This window comes from Pyrgilauda ruficollis, unplaced genomic scaffold (genome assembly GCF_017590135.1).
Source record: "Pyrgilauda ruficollis isolate IOZ18807 unplaced genomic scaffold, ASM1759013v1 scaffold40, whole genome shotgun sequence".
In the NCBI taxonomy this organism is placed as follows: Eukaryota; Metazoa; Chordata; class Aves; order Passeriformes; family Passeridae; genus Pyrgilauda; species Pyrgilauda ruficollis.
The window spans coordinates 8,204,945-8,223,684 of NW_024525490.1; positions in this window are offsets into that span (position 1 = coordinate 8,204,945).

Sequence of the window (18,740 nt, forward strand, 5' to 3'; positions counted from 1 at the left end):
TGATCCATCCTATCTTGTTTCTTGTTCCCATTCCTCTCCACTATTTTTTCTCCACACAAGTACTTGCTTCATTTCTACCATTCTGTTCCCAAAACATGAAAATAAGCTTATTCTAGTAGAGTGTGAAAAAATGTCCAAAGATAGCATATCCAAATTTCCAAACACTGTTACACATCACCAGAAGATGGAATTAAAAGAATAATTTCTCCCTCAGCAGCTCCAGACAAACAAGGAATTCTGAAACACATTTCTGTATTTTCACTAGAGTCATGTATGGCTGCATTTTTTGAGATTCAGATAATTCCTAAACACGATCTCCTCAAACATTTGTTTTAAAGTTTGGAAAGATATTCATGGACATGAGGTTCTTTTCTTTTCTTTTCTTTTCTTTTCTTTTCTTTTCTTTTCTTTTCTTTTCTTTTCTTTTCATTCCTTTTCTCTTTTCAATAGCAGTTTGTCTCAATAACTACTATCTGTATAAAATTGTGGTTGTGCCACAAAAAGATAAAAAAGGTAAATCAAACTAGCCACAGACATCTAGTCAATTTGAGAAACTGTTAAGTCAAGTAATGGGTAAATCAAATAAAGCTGATGAAAATCCCTTTCTTAATTGAATATTAACAGCCAATATCTACTGGAGCACAATGACATTTTGTCACATAATTAATTAAATTCATAAATTGTATGGCTTAATTTCCATATTCCTCTTTATCTAAAATAAAAAATATATATAAATATGTATAAGGGGTAAAATATTAGCAATGCACTTAACTAACTCTAAATACCCACAAACTGAGAGCTTTCCTTGAGCAAAAATGGCATGTAATTCCTGTTAAAAGCCTCTTATAAACCTGTTTGTTTGTCTGGTTTTTTATAACTTGCCTTAAAAGTATTAACACAATTTATCCTTGAAGAAGGAATTCTATCTGATTTCAGAACCACATAATGTAGGTGTGATAAAGATTGCAGTCACAACCTCAAAGATTTTCCTTATATGGATGATGGGAGACAATCAGGGAATCCTGGGTGGATTACAAAGAGCAGTTGTGCCTCTAAAGAGACCAGTGGTGATCTAAAAACTTCAATAAAATGAAGAAGAGTTTATATAGAAAATACAGAATAGAGTTCGAATTCTATTTAGCTAGAAATGTACAACTAAATTTAGACAAAATTGCATGTGTTTATCAAGCCATGAATAATTCTGTGCCTGGTTTGGTTTTTCTGGTTTTTTTTTGGGTTTTTTTTTTTTTTTGTCTGTTTGTTTGGTGTTTCTTTGTTGTTTGTTTTTGTTTGTTTTTGGGTTTTTTTTTTTTTTTGTCTGTTTGTTTGGTGTTTCTTTGTTGTTTGTTTTTGTTTGTTTTTGGGTTTTTTTTTTTTTGTTTGGGTTTTTTTTTGTGTGTGTGTGTTTTGTTTTTCCTGTCTTTATGGTGTTTCTTCCATACTGTCTCTACAGTCTTTTCTAATTTGGAATTTTATCAGACTATCCAAGAACATCCAAAGATATTCTTTCACTGATGTTCTCTCAACCATGCCATAGTAAATGCATCCTTATTCAAGTTTTCTTAAAATTGAAGTTGTGAACCTAGCCTTCATTTCAGTAGTGCTGATATAAATGTTTCAGGATGCTCAAATGAAATAAGTCTCATGGAGGGTTTATATCTTTGGGTGATTCTGTAGTAGAAAGTAATTAAATAACTGCTCTCTCTCTTCTACTTTCCTTTTTTGCCTTTGTAGCTTATTTTCTCATTTTGGACTTCTGCCCTAACCCATAAAATACCTTCTTAAAATGATAATATCTAGAAAAAAGGGTGAAAATAAGAACTGTTTAAAAAAAAATCCTCCAAGACTATTTCTTTAGTTAACCTTAATTTTCTAAGGATAATTATTTCAGGTCCCAGACTTTTTGCTGGGAAAACAACTCAGCCTGATTCACAGTGTGCTCAGTTTTTCTCTAGGACCTCAGCCTTTCATGAGACTGACTAATAAGTTTTGATCTCACATCTCAGCCTTTGCAGAGCAATGCTCTCAGAGGATGGGAGCTAGAAGGATTCTTTTCATAGCCACAAGGTACACGGCCTATCACTTCACACTCTTCTTCTACTTTGTTGATAGTTTGTGCTTTCCTTGATTTAAACACATATGGGGCTTCCTTTGACTTAATTTTATGCTTCCAGACAGGCAGAAATATAAAACTGAGCCAAAAATGTCACAGATAATATTCATTAAAATTTAATACAGGCATTTTCTCATCTCTTCATGGGAGAATTTTATACGCATAAACAAGGAAATCTTCAATAAGAAGAGTGTTCAACTCTGCATTTCTTCCTATAGCAGTATATGAAATCCTAGAATGTTTAATAATTATCTGGTAGTGGAAAAGCTATGTATATTTTTAATTTGCTGGTTTAGTGTATATTGAGATATACATAAATAGCAGGTTGCAGGTAGTTAGGTTTGTTATTCATTCTGCCCTAAAACATTGAAGCATTTTTATATAAAAATTGTGAGGAATGTTTTTCAACACAGGAAAGAAACAGAAAATTGAAACATGTAAAATTGCCAAATATAATTGAAATAATAAAATATTCAGGAACCAGATAATGCAAACTAGCTTTTAATGAAGTGATTTCAACATGCTAGCACCATCAAGTAATTGGGTAATATTTTATTTTTATAAATATACTTTACATCTTAAAATAGTAACAAGTTTTCATATGAGAGTACATAATGAAATGCAAAATTAGCTTCTTTTTCAAATTGAAATTACTCCATGTGAGTTGAATAAAAGCACTAAACACAGAAACATAAGGTGGGAGAATATAGTATTAAATATGACTGTAGAAGTTAAAATTTTTAAAGGCATCATCTCACTTTTATCTGCCTGCTTGTAGAATGTGCAAAAGTAAGTATTAGATCTTGTGGAGATGGTAAAATTATGAATTTATCTCTATAAATGAAGGGGCATGTATTCCTTAACAAAATAAAAATAAATATCTGTTTATTTTAGTTAATGCACCTTTTCCCCAAACACTCATCTGCACCTTATTGCTGAGTAAAGCATATAAATACATGACTAGTTCTTGCAAAGTTAAATGACAGTAACTTTGGGTTCCTTAGATTTCTCAGTGAATCTAAGCTACAAGCTTAGAAGAAAAATTGGGAACTGTTGCAGGCCTAGCTGAGATACAGAAAGCAGAACTGCACCATCTATGTAAAATATGAAAACAATACTAGATACTAAAGAGCTGTAGATAGAAATAAAACCTGAAATACATCATAATACTTATATGCTATTCAGCTTCTGTTTCTATCTAAATGATAAAATCTGCATCAGGTACTTACAGATCTGGAAACATGCATCCTTGAAGAGTCTGTCAGGAATCAAATCTATAACAATATATCTAATGAGTTTCAACCTCCAAAGTCTTCATGTATTGGACCTTAAAATTTACCACAGACAAAGTCCTGTCCTCATAACAATCTTAAATTAAATATGTAGTGTGATGTGGTAAGTTGGCCCTGGCTGGACACAAGGCGCCTCCCAAACCCACTCTATTGGTCCCATCCTCAGCTGGTCATGGAAGAGAAAATAAAACAAAGGCTCATGGGTCAAGAAAAGTGCAGGGAGAGATCACTCACCAGTTACTGTCATGGGCAAAACAGTCTTGACTTGGGGAGTTAGTTTAGTTTATTACCAAGCAAATCAGAGTAGGATAATGAGAAATAAAATAAAATGCTTTAAAAATGTCTTCTTCCAATGCCCACCTTATTCTGGGTCTTAACTTCACTCACTAAATTCTCTACCTCCTTGCCCCTGGCTGCACAGTAAATGTGGGTTGCAATCAGCTCAGCACATGTTGTCCCTGCCACTTCTTTCTCTTCAGGGAGATGGCTCCTCATATTCTTCCCCTGATCAAGTGTGGCATCCCTCCCATGGGAAACAATTTTCCATGACTTTCTCCTTATCCTTGCCATGGACTTCAATTCTTTATGAACTGCTTTAGCATGGATTCCTTCCATGGAGTCACAAATCCTGCCAGCAAACCTGCTCCAGTGCTCCTCTCTCCACTGGATCAAAGGTCCAGCCAGGAGCCTGCTCCAGCATGGGCTTCCCACAGGGTCACAGCCTCCACCTTTGGGTATCCACCTGCTCTTTTGTGGAATACTTCAGAGCTACAAGTGGATCTCTGCTGCCTTGTGGACCTTCATGGGCTGCAGGGTCACAGCTGCCTCACCATGCTCTTCACTGGGTTGCAGAGGAATCTCTTCTCCAGTGCCTAGATCATGTCCTCCCACACATTCTGCGCTGGCCTTGCTGCTTGCAGAGTTGTTCATCTCAAAATTCTCACTCCTCTCTTCTGTGGCTGAAATGGGTTGCATGAAACATTTTTTTCCCCCTTCTAAATTATATTATCCCAGAGGCACTACCATCATCACTGGTGGGCTCTTGATGCCTTGGCCAGAGTTGGGTCTGTAATTGGAGGTGTCTGGCATTGGATCCATTGGATGTTGGGGAAACTTCTAGTATTTTTTTCTGAGAGTCCATCCCAGCATCCCTCTGCTACCAAAACCTTGCCACATCTACTCAATACACACGATCCCAGTGTTCCCAGGAAAATTAAAACACACACACATACATGTTTAAAACTTTAAAAAGTTTTAAACACACACACATACATGTTTATTTTTGGGTGCTTATATTCACAAGCATGTTATTTTCCATTGGCCTCCAAAAGGACTGAAAAACAGATCTTAACTCATTTAACAGTTTTTTTTTTTCTCTGTGATTTCATTCTTCAATGTATACATTCTTTAAGATATTTGTTATGTGTGGCATTTACCTAAATACTTTATGAAGCTACCCATCTAAATTTCCCTTACTTGGACTTTGATCTTTTATCTGTAGGCTGCATTTTTGCTGAAATTTCCTGATTGTCTGCTTGTGACTTAAGTTATCTCAGTTACATAAAGAGGACTACATGAAAAAAATATATATCAGGAAATCTCTAGGTGTTTTGAGGACATAAGTGTAATGATGTCTTCAGGGAGAAATTAATCTTTGTTATCTTATGAAGCATTTTCACTGAAAGTATACAGACTCTAGACTGAGGTATTCCCCAGAAAGTACTGAAAAGAGAATAGAAATAATTTCAAAAAGTGAGAAACAAGGAGTAAAAAGTAAGCAGCTATGATTTGTAACATATCTTGTAATCATTGAAATATCCAAAACTAGAGATAACCATGAATAAACGATCAAGACTGGTCAGCAGTGTAAAGTAAAACAGAGACTGTTTAGGAACACATTGGACCAAAAAGAATATATCATAAAATAGTTCTGCTAAATCTGTTTTTAGGATTTTGTGCTACATTTAGAATTACTCTATTTTTTTGCTGTAAAACAGAACTGTAGACTTTCCATCCTAACTTTCACACCATTTTCAACATTGTCATCATTTCAGCCATTGTCATGACATTGAACCATACTGTGAACTGTCGTGCTTTGTTCTTTCAGCAGTAACAGTTCCAGAAAGTATATGAATTATGTTTCACTCAACTTACAGATAAAAAGTTAGTATTTCTTTCTTCTTTTAAAATCTCTTAAATTATTCATTAAGTGGTCTTCACAGTAGTAGCAAGAAGTCTTCTTTTTTGCTGTTTATTTGACTAGAATACCTTCAGTTTAAACTTAAGGGTAAAGACATGTTTTTGTGTAGCCTAACAGTTGCCAGAATGTTGAGGATTTCCTCTGTGTGGAGACACGAGGCTTGACTCTATTTTTAGAAGGCTGATTTATTATCTTATGATATATATTATATTAAAATACTATATTAAAGCTATACTAAATGAATAGAGAGAAAAGAATGATCAGAAGGCTACAAGGAACAACAAGAGAATGCATAACTAAATCTTGGGACTCTCAGAGTCCGATGTAGCTGTATCTGTGATTGGCTCTTAATTAGAAACAACCAACATGCACCAATCACAGATGCACCTGTTGCATTCCATAGCAGCAGATAGTTATTGTTTAAATTTCTTTCCTGAGGCTCTCAGCTCCTCAGGAGGGGAAAAATCCTATATTAAAATATCATGGTAGCACCAGAAAAGAAGTTACCATGCTTTTTTTAACTATCAGTAAAAAGTTCTTATGTTTGGGGTTTTTTTATGATCTTTACTGGTAAGCCTAAAAATTAGAACTAATTCATAGCTGAAGTGGGTTGACCTTGGCAAGCTGCCAGGTGCCCACCAAACTAATTGCTCTATCACTCACCCTCCTCAACATGATACAGAGAGAAGAAATTTCTGGGTTGAGGTAAGGACAGGGTGATCACACAGAAATTACAATCACAGGCCAAACAGATTCAGCCTAGGGAAATTACTGTTATTTATTGCCAAATAAACAGAGTAGGATGATGAGAAATAACAAACCCCCAAACCTTTTCTCCCACCCTTCCCTTCCTAAGCTCATATTCATTCCCATCTCTTCTGCTTCCTTCCCTTAAATGGTGGATGGGGAATGGGGATTAAAATCTGTTTATAACACGTTATAACATATCTTTTTATTCCCCCTTCTCCTTCTTAGCTGCTCCAGGATAGGCTCTCTCCCATACAATACAGTTCTTCATGGAATTTGCCAATGTGGGTCCTTCTCATGAGGCAGCAGCTCCTCAAGTACTGTTCTGGCAAAGGTCATTTCCATGGAGTACAGATTTTTAGGGACAGGTTGCTCCAGTGTCCTTCCCCCATAGGGCCACAGGACAGAAAATCTGCTCCTTTTGGGCACTTACTCCAGCATGGGGTCCTGCCTGGGCTGCAGGATGGATATCTGCTCCTCCCTGAAGGGGACAACACATCACTCTTGTCCTTACCCACAGACTGCGGTGCGTGGAGCACTTTCTCCCTTCCTTCTTCATGACCTTGGTGTCTACAGAGTTGTTTCTCTCACGTCTTTTCACTTCTGTCACACAGAAATTTTTACTCTTTTTTTTAATTTGTTAACAAATCAAACAGCTTCATTGGTTGTCTCAACTTTGACGAAGAGCATGTCAATCCTGGACTGGCTGAATTTACCTGTGCGTGATAAAGTGACAGCTTCTGAAAATTTGTCACAAAAAACTTTCTCTGCCACTCATTACACCACCTGCTACCAAACCTTGCCACATAAACCCAATGAAATAGTTCTGAAAGAAACCTTCATAGAGTATTTTCTGATTTTTGAGATAAATTCCCTAAGTTTTAAACTCTAACTATCTCTGAGGCATTCTCTTTACCTTGCTAAATAATTTTAAGACAAGGAAAGGTGCTAAAAATTTGTTCCATGTGATTTTAAATATTTGAAAATTAAAATTGTGCGAGAAATAAGCATCCCACTTTCCTACCCTTTTACTTCTCACTCTCTTGTTTTAAACTGTCAGTCCTTACCCATTATATCTTTGTATGTTGATTTGCAGAAACAACGGTAAATGTGAGAAAAAAAGACACAACCAGCATAATGAATATATTATATATTTGTTAAGTACATTACGCATTTTTTAAAACCAGTTCAGCCCCAAATGAAAATTGTTTTCTTTGCAATCAGTCATGTGAAGACATAGGTTATAATTACACAGATGTCACAAATATAACATGGCAAACAATTCTTTGTGAGTTTCAGCAGAGAAAAAAATAACCAAATAGCTCTGATGCACTTTGAAATAAAAGTGGATTTAATTTACTTTTTTTGTTTATTTGAATTAAATATTTCATTACACTGATATTTCTAGAGCATGAAAAAATTACCCAAAAGTTGGAGAAATGCTCAACTAAAAGAAGTATCAAGGTATCATGGCTTTGTTATCTCATATTTCATAGCTTTTTTTTTTGTTAAAGCCATAAGAGTATCAATATTTTAGCGTCCTTTTTTTTTACTATTTATATATGTTCTTATATATAAGTGAGAACAAGCAAACTGTGTCTTTAATGTACAGACCTCTAGAAAATATATTTTCCCTAATACAGATTTGGGCAATGATTCTAAATTAAATATTGATAACCCTGTGAAATAAATAAATAAAATATATGATACAGTATTTACAGAATATATAGTAATAGTATTTTAGTTTAGGGCTATTGTCTTAAAGAATCAAATTAATAAACAATGAATGTTCCCATTTTCATTTCACCATGCTTTTTACTGGTTACTTCAATGAAGCACTTCGATGTCACTGATTTTTTTTAGTAACATTGGTTTCTTGCTGGGCCTTAGAACATTATTTAATGCACAGAACAGCACTTAGTAATAACCTACTCTGCTTCCTCCTTTTAATATACTATAATAACTGTAGTATTTAACTTAGAAAGTATAAGACAGAGTGTAATTTCATTGTATCTGAAATGTAGATTATTAGAGTGAATTACAAGATACTTCTTTCAGTTTATGTGTGAAGAGTGACATATTTATTAAATATTCAATGTTACTTCTAATCTTATCCAAATACTGATAAATTTGACCATAATGAAGGCTGTTAGCTCCTTGCAGCTTCTGAAAATTAACTTTAAAGCTAAAAGCCTATTGAATTGATTTTCTTCATGTACGTAAAACTAGATTTTAAAAGATATCTCAGTAGATCCTGGTATTTTATTTCTACCTCTGAATTGAATAAGAACCACCTCAGTTCTAAAAACTACTTGGATCTTTAAAATGTTACTATACTCTTTCAAAAAATCCTTCCTATTGTCAAAAGTCCAGAACACTAGGGGCCACTACCATGACCAAACGGATTGAGGTTTACACAAGTATTTCTTTAATTAGTTTTAAAATTATTATAACTAAAATTTTTTACATTGGGGAATATTTTAGGTTAGACTAGATAGTCAGAGATCATTTTATCCAACCCTTTGCTGAAAGCTGACCCAGTCAAAGCATACTGCTAAAGAGCCATGTTCAGTTGAGTCTGAACTTTTATTAATGTTCTGAAAGCTTCCGAGGATTAGCTATAAAAATTTACTGTTTATACATTCAAGATAATAATTATGCATTTGGCATGCAGGAAATGCTGTTAATACACTCACATAATTGTCCTATTGTATTGCAGAACTTACATCACTAATATTGCTTCTTACCTACATATTTATATGACTGTTTGAACTGACTGTACTTAAATTCTCAAATAAGAGAGACTAATTATCTAACATTTATTTTTCAAAATTTAAATACCTCATGTTAGATACTGGACATTAACATAATGGTATTGTCCACAGAATAGAGAAAAACAGCCACCTGCTCATCTACTGGGCTCACATCACATGGTAGTCTTCTTCTCTCATTCAAATATTAATTCTATAATTTTGACGATTTTCAGACATGAACTAATCAGATGACACAGTTTAGTGGAAGACCAAAAAAAAAAAAAAAAAAGAATTCTTAAAGAAACTGTATTTTAAATGATCTGTTGTAAATACAATCTACAATAAGATCGCCTTGCTTACTGTATGTATTTCAGCACTTCTTTTTTTTCTGTCTGTGGATGCACTTTTATTTCTTTCTAAGCATTTGCAAGTTCCCCTGAAACAAAGGGAAAAGCAACTTCAACTGTCATTAAAACAGTTCCATAGGTGTTCCCATGCCAGGAAATGCAGTGGTTTCCACTGCTGTCCATAAAGCAGATATTCTGTGAAAAACTCAATAAATGCTATCAATGAAAAAGGCAGTCAATGACATAATTCAAGTATTATCATGTTAAAACTATTTATGAGAAAGAAATTTTTATTTTTTTAAGTGTAAAATTTGGATCACTTAATCTAGATTTTTTTTCTGCTATTTATTTTTAATTGAAATAGTTCAATAAGATAATGAAAATTATTTAGAGGTTTGCATGTTTGCTAGTCAGTTTTTCTGTCAGTTTTTTTCTGCCAGTGTTTGTGAAAATCAGTTTGTAAAACTAATAATGAGGTGTCTCGTCTAAGTTTTTCATTCATGTTCCACCTGTAGCTCATGCCCCTGAATAAAGAGCTGTCTGGTAGAACCTGTCCCTTTGTAAGATGGCAGAGCAAAGCCAGACAGACTTTTTTGTAGTTTGTACTACAGGACTCACTTTTATGTGGCCAGATTTGTAGAACAGGACTACTGGGTTCAGGGTTTCTTCACTAAAACAAAAAAAAAACAAACAAAAAAAACAAAAAAAAACATGATTAAAAGGTGTTGGCCTTTGAAAACAACTTAAAAAAAGTGTTTTGTTAGAACTAACTGTACTGAATTGTTTAGATTGAACAGAACATTCATTTAGCAAAAAATTTCAGTGATCCTGAATACTTATTTTGATGCCAAATGGACCCATGTCCACAGGTTCCATAAGCAGAACGGCATGATGAAATTTCTATCAGCAGAAATATCCTTAATTTATGAAAATCTTCACACAAGATCTTTTGAACAGGATTTTATGATGTTATATACAAATATTGTATCAAAGAGCACAACTGTACAGGTGTGACAATTATTGAACACCAAAAAAAATACAGAAAACACTCCTAATGTGTTTACATAGATTAATTTTTATGTACATTTTTTTTCTTTTGTTTTCCCGAAAATTTAATTTATTTATGAACAGCTTTGGCTAACACTGAAAATTATTAACATTATAGTATATCTTCCCTAATGTGGATACAGGAAAACCAGGTAGCAAATCATTACTTGAGCATTTTTGAGCAGCAATTTATATAACTAAAAGAATTCACTCTTCTGAGCAGTCACTTCACCTAGTATGAGTATATATATGATATATAGACTGATATCACTGTCTTTAATTATTAAGTGGAAGACTTTTAACTTCAAACAAAAGTTAGCTTTTGTTAACTTCTAGCTTCTGACTTGAAAGGTCAAAGTCAGGACTGCAGGGTAGAAAACAGTATCCAAATTTTTTTGCATTAGTCATAATAAAGTTGACATAAGAGCAAAGCATATTAAAACTAGTTCTCAAAAAAAAAAAAAAAAAAGCAAGAAAAGGGAAAAGAATGAAACAGCTAAGAGAGAGAATGAAACTGTAGAATAAAAGTCAGATAATAAGGAAGTATTTTCACAGCATTAGTTCATTGACTTGGTAAAATTGCTGTTTTACTACCTTTTGTAAAATTATGCTTATCAGAATTGGCTTTTCTGGAATCAATGCATTTACAGTAGTATCAGCTCAATGAAAACTGACCAGCAAAGTCAATAAATCCCTTTGGTGTTCAAATATACATTACAAAGTAAATTTCAGCATCATTTCCTTTGGGAAAGGTAGAATTTTCTCTTGTCATTTACTGCTTCACTTTTACAGCCCTGTCCATAGATGTCTGCCTGTCACATTGTAGTCCAGAACTTAAATTTCCAGGTATTATAATTAATACACTTAAAAATAGTGGGTAACATTAAATTTGTACTACTAAAAGATACTGGGGAGAAACAAAATGTTTATGCTAGGCTGAAGAAAAAATGTTCTTAAACAAAATATGTAAAACTCATCTTTAAAAAATTGGGTGGGTTTTTTTGTTTTTATGTCTACAGATGAAACATTGGGCAGAAGTTTAAAGAAGCTTGCCTGATATATCAACCAGGTAACAATGGCACCTGGCAAAAAAAATTAGCCTGATTTTATAAGAAAGCATATTTAATTTACTATAATATGACTAGGATTTGAAATAATCTTGCTGAAATATCTACTTTTAATTATGCTTATAACTATTGTTAATCATGAGGAGAAAATAGAAAAAAATTTTTAAAAAGCAAAATTTAATAAATATTAAACCAAACTTTAAAAGACATCTTTCACACTATCCTATAAAGGGATACCTTCCTCAGACAATTACAATAAAAATTATTCCAGTCCACTAAGCTTGATGTTTAACTAAATATTTTTAGAAACACAGAGAAAAGGTCAAAAAACATGTTATATTATTTACTGCTATTTCTGTTCCAAACCTAGCCTCCAGTATATTATATATCATAATCAAACTTCTAATTATCTAAGGATAGACAGTTAAGTAGATACAGGACATGTCTAGTAATGCAACTGCAAAATTAAAAAAAAAAAAAAGTGAAGAATAAAAATCCAAATTCTCCATCATTAAATAATTCAAATGACCTCTCAGTCAAACTTCAATGATATACTGTCACCAAGGAGCATCCTCCACTCTTTTTTTGTTTATTTTTTACTTTTATTTGCTAAGGCCAATATAGGCTGCCATTTGCAACAAAGCAGCATAAATATTAAGTTTCTCTGTTGCCCCCTGCTGAAGTGCTGAAGACCTGCACTTTCATTCTAATGTCTGCCCTACTATATGACCTATAACTTAGATTAAAGAAAAGTACATTATATTTTAGAGGCTTTCCAAATAATACTTAGGTTAATATTGACCAGGTATTTGATCATCAGTGCTTGATATTAAACAAGATATTTGTACAGGGATTATAATTATATCTTCCAATAGATTTATATATAGTATTCTGATAAAAAGAAATCTTCCGTTCTTTTAGGTCTGAATAAAAAGTGTTATTTTTTTTAAGGAAAACTATTTCAATCTAATTTCTAGATTTGATCTAATTGTGAATTTTTAATATTTATAATATGCACCAAGAATTTTCATCAAGGAATAAACACTGAAACATTCTAAAATAATTACTTTGTAAACTCTAATCATTACAAAAAATATCTTTGTCTTCTAATCAAAAGTTTAAAAATTTCAGCTCTATTAAAAATCAAAGTATTTAAACCTTGACTCAAGAAACTATTCTGTTGTGCATCTAAGTTGAAAATCAACCACCAGTTCAAAGACTGAATTTACAGCTCACTTTTGCTGTGCTCCTTGAATAGCACTTCTTTGATGTTCTACATGGGTCATTTTCAACCATGGCTGGTGAAATACTCTAAATATACATCTTAAATAGTGAATGCATTGACTCAGATATGCTTCATCAGAAGATGTACTAGAAATCAAAAATGATGCAGTAATCTGCACTATAATATAGAGCTAAGAAACCCCAAGTTCCAGTCCATATTTAAATGTGTAACTCCTGTGTGTTAAGCATAAGTTATTCCATCCTAGATCCTTCCACTTGCTGAGCCACTCCCTCTTCTTAAGATGCAGAGGAGCTGATGTTACCTTTCATACCTTTGAAATAAACAAACAAACAAAAAAACCCCACAAAAACAACAACAACAAAAAAAAAACAAAAAAAAAAAAAAAAAAAAAAAAAAAAAAAAAAAAAAAAAAAAAAAAAAAAAAAAAAAAACAAAAAAAAAAAAAAAAAACAAGGTTCTGTGGTATAGGAAAAATGCTGACAAAAAAAGAGTCTTTAAAATGATAGTGAGAGATTTAAAAACTACTAATAAATGATTGTGTAACAATTAAACATGGAATTTCTTACCTTCTCCACTTCTCTGTCTTTCTGTGTGTCCTGCAACACATTTATCAGGACCAGTTAGCTATTAACCAGATTAAGTTTTCAGCTAATATGGATGAGTTTTATCAAAAATTAGGAACTAACCAAACCCAGTGAAATATGTTCATCTGAACGTTAACATATACAATTCACTCCATTTTTATGTCCCACAAGATTTTCTTTATAAGATCAAGGAAAAACTTCTTTCCTGAAAGGGCTGTCAAACACTGGAACAGGCTGCCCAGGGAAAAGAATGAGTCTCCATCCTTAGGAATATTTAAAAGCCACAGATGTGGCATTTAGGGGCATTTGGAGTCATTAATGTTTGCTCAACAGTTGCATCAATAATCTTAAGGATCTCTTTCAACATAAATGATTCCATGATTCAGACTTACTGTTTCCTATTATCCATGTCCACTTCTTTTCCTTTCTCCTCTTTGTTTCCAGTCTTTTCTTAAGTACCAGAATTTTATTCCTTTCCTTTCTTTCTTTTTGTCTCTATCTCTTAAAAGAGACCTGAAAAATAATTTGCAATTTTTTTTTCTTTATCTCCAGTGTCTTTGAGTGCAGTCTGCCAGAGTTTTTGTTACTTAGGGAGCAGAGATAAAAAATCAGAAATCAACTCCTAGATACGTTTTTTCTATTTCTTAACAAACATTATCCGAGTATATTAGCAGCTGCATCAGGTAGCCACAACTAGAGTCCTTCTTTTTTTTACTTCTTCTCCAGTGCCTAGTTTTCTTTTCCTTCTCAAGATGCATAAACTATTAAATTGTTTTCTCTGTTTCTGCTCAAGAGTCAGTAAATTTAAATATTTCCGTTTCCATGCTGAAAACAAAGGCCAGAGCACTGTATGTAAGACCGTAATCTATTTTTACTACCTGAAGTTCTGGACAACTAAGAACAATAATAGAAAAATTGCAGTTATCCACTTTGTTTACTTCATAATTTTCCCAAGGAGCAGGAACCATTAACATTGAGGCAAATAATTGTAATTTTAAGACTAAAGCTCCATAATACCTAAAATTTGACCTTAGATACAAAAATCCCAGTTCAAACCCATGTGAAATTATTATTTCTTTCCCAGAAATTTAATATAAATTGACAATGTTTTTCCCCAGAAGTCTGAAATTGCAAAGAATTTTTACAAAACATACTAATGTTTTATTTTCACTTCTGAATTTATATGCTGACTTTAAGAATAAATAAAGACCCAATTCTCTAAGTACTAAAAGCACCTATTAAAAAAAGTCAATAACAGTAATGAGTTATGGAAAAATGTCCAGCTGAAAATTAAGCCCTCTTTCTATCCCTTCAGGTAAGAGAGAAAATAGACAGAGATATTGTGAGGTAGATATATTATGGCTTGAGATAACAATTTACTAGAATCAGCAATGAGATAAGAAAACAAACAATAACAGCAACAATGTAAATAACAACAGTGTATAAAAGAGAGTGATTACATGCAAAATGCTCACCAAGTCTGACCTGATGTGACCACAGCCAGTCAAAGAGACAGAGAACAGAATGGCCCCTGGATCCTCTGTGCATATGTTTTTTTCCCCAAGCCTGAGACATTGAAGAACAATTGCAGACAAACCCTTCAGCCAGGACCAGCATTACCCCATGGCTCCATTTGCTGCTAGCTCCCTGGAAAAGGACAAAATGGCTCTGGAACACTTCTCAGAGGTGAGAATACCCTACTTCTGCACCCCAGGAATGATGTGTGGCACCGAATAACAACCTAGACACATCCACATGGCTCCAGAGTCTGCCCCTCACACCCTGGGCTGAAATTAGAACAAGAATTCTAAAATTACCTACTTGCAAATGTTCTTAAATAAGCAATAATTATTGTCATCAGTAGGTCTTTAGTCTTCATTAATTTGACACTAAATGTTGAGTCTCCAAAGAGACGCAAACATATTTCTAACTGCGAATTGTAAGATTAACAGAGTCAAAGAACCTTGTTAATTAAACATAGTCACCTTGTCAATTACAAAAGTGAGCATAAAGCACCCTTGGAGAGTGAAAAAGAGAAGAAAACAGGAACAGTAAGCTTAAAATATTCACAAAGATCTGAATATTCACAATCTGAATAAGCTTTTTACTAAACTTGAGGGGAAGAAAAAAAAGCAAACAACCGCTGAGCTGTAGGGTTTCTATAATTTTCTTTCCATCCCTGTGACCCTGTAGTTATATGAAAATTGTTCCGAATGTGGGTTAGAATCAAACCTATGCAATAAAAATATATATAATGCATAGGCACAATGGAACTATAGACCACATAATAAATGTATTTAAATAATTGCAGTAACTCTTGCTAAATAGCGACCTTCCATTAAACACAGTACTGAAAGACAAGCACTGGTTTACACTGAACTAAAAGAAAAATCACTGGGCTTAATATGAATTAAAACTTATTCATGCTTATATTTCCAAATGTGTGTGTTTAACAAAGTCAATAAAAATTCAGGAATATATCCAGTGTAAATGGTTTACCTCTGTGTAACATGTTTTGACCATATACACCAAGACAAAGTTGAATCAGGATAATAAAGGTGAATTATTCAAAAAGCTGATTAATATAATAAAATAAGTATTAATATATTTACAGATAGAAAGAAAAGACTAATAAGACATTTACATATGAGTTATGTTTAAAGGAGGAGGTCTGGGGGTTAGGGCATTATTACTGTTATACTTCTAGATAAATATGTTTCTGACTGAGTGTTTAGTTATAAATAAAATTTTAATATAGCTCTGGATAAAAGGAAAAAATAATGCCAATGGGCTCACAAACAAAATCTTTTTATGTAAAGAATTTACCTGGGTAATGCAGTGTGTCAAATGAAAACATTCAGTATTGACATAGTGCTTTTCTTTCCTACCTATAATATTGCAGTCAAAATTATACTATGGGTAAAAGACGATGGCCTCACATGGGTATCAATGAACTTAGTGTAAAACTAATGCTAATTATATAATGAATGAACTAATGTCCCTTTCAGCAGTTTATCACTACCATGCACAAAAATCCCTTTTCCTCTATTTACCCTTTTTTCTCTGGTGTTATATTCAATCTTACACTGCCTAAGTCCTGAGGCTGATGGTACCCACCTTACTCCAGATGGATATTGGGGAGGGTCCCAAAGGGTCGGTAATGACAGATATTCTTCACTGAGAGACAGCAAATTTGATGGAGAGAGATTTCTTCCTTCTTGTCTTTGATCTGCTTAGTGTGACTTTCATGTATTTGCTAATGCAGTCTTGCTCTTTCTTCACTGATCCTCTGCACAGATTTGTTAAACATTTATCATATATCATATTCATGAATATAACCAAACTCTCAAGACACTCAGTCATTACCTAATCGTTAAGCAATTATTATGACAGCTTAAACAACCTAAACTTAGCTCTTGCCAAGTCTACAGAATTCTTCAGGCTTCAATGGTGGCAAAAGCCTGGATCTTTTATTACTCATATCAATGATGTATTTCTTGGGCTACAGAGCTATAATTTCAAGTATTAATTAATCATTTAATATGCCATTTTTGGTTAATCAATAAACTCTACAGGAAAAAATACAAGACAGAACTAGATAGCCCACACTCACAGAGCATTTTTAGAGAATTTTATGGGATACTTTTTCATACAGATAGTGCAGAAGACTAGCAGATCTTTGAAATAGCCTTGTTTATACCATTATTTGAGTGGATTTGGTGAATTGAGGACATACGAAGTACTTTGAATTGAAAGTCTGTCCAATCGAACTTGACCTTCCTCACAACTTACCTTGAATTTTCATGTTTCTGGTAACAGATATGTATGTGAGCTAAAATGGAAGCTTTTGACATAGTCTTGCAGTGATGGGATCATATATTTAGATATGCAAATACACATAAATTTTTTACTAACCAGACAGAATGATTTATCCATCCCATCTCGTCTTCCATGTCTTTTAATCTGTGGACTATAGTAAGAAATTAATCATTAGGGATAATAGTTTATAGTATTCTGTGCACAGAGAATTTATTGGGAAAGATAGACATTGTATGCTGGCATCTCAGGAATAGTCCTTTAGATCAGAATTACACTTTGTTTTCTGTCTCTTCCTTTTAGAATCACAGTTTCAATTATATGATCATAATTAGTAATTTTTTTTTACTCTTGACAAATTATAGACCATAAGAAAACTAATCTCCAAATCAGATAAAAAAATCCTATATCACTTAAACTTTTTTCCTACAGTTATGCATAATTACATTCTCATTATTGACTTTAAGAAACAGAATTTAATTCAGCCATGGAATAAAGTTGTCTTGAGACAACTTCAGGAATAAGCAGTTTTATGTGTTTAAAAAACTCTAGATTTATATTTGTGATAATCTCAAGATTTTTGACCTTATCATTTCCTGCTTTGTAAGTTACATAACCATGAATAAATTTTTTTTTCTTCCATATTTTTATCTATCTGGATAATTAGGAGGGCTAATTCATCTTACAAGTTACAAAATAATGCAAATTCAACGTTTTATTTAGGAATGGCTCCTATGTTGTGCTGCACTGTTCACTTGGAAAATTTCTAGGTGCACTTTTATTTTACAAATATGAACATAAATGATACTGATAAGCTTCTTATTCACAACCTGTACATATATCTGTTGTTTAAAATCGTTTTATAAATGAGGAATCTATTGCAGCTGGGGACCTATGTAAGCTCATTCTGCCATCAGTAAGGTGTGAGCTATATGGACTTTCAGAGCCTCTGTACCTACTCAACCATCCTTTTAATCTTTAGGATCAGAAAAGATAGCTGGCAGAGATCTTAAGGAAACATATTATTAATTTAATTATTTTTGCCAATAAGCTAGTATATTAAAAATTTGTATTCAGAAAACACTAAGATCAGACCCAGGAACTGAAAGCTAAGTGTTTCGAAAATAGTTGAACAGAATAGTGTAAAGAGTAGATATTTAAGACTTTATTTATCAGTACAAGACATAAGCTATTTGGCTCAAAATTATATATCAGTTATGCGAGATAGTCTTTACTGCAGCACATCCGAAGTTATGTCCATAGGGAACAATATAATATCTCTGGCAATGACCACTGATATCAGTTGGAGAATTCTATGAAAGGCAGAAATGTGATGATATTTCACCATAAAGTTTTCTCACCTTCAGCACTTGGTGGATTGTGAACACCAAAAATAACTTTTTCTTCTGCTTATTTGTCCAGCAGCCTTTTCAGAATTCCCTGGAATTGCCTGACATTTTTAGGGATTTTGTTCTTGTTGTTGTTATTTTTGTTGTTAATTTATTTTATTTATATATATATATATATA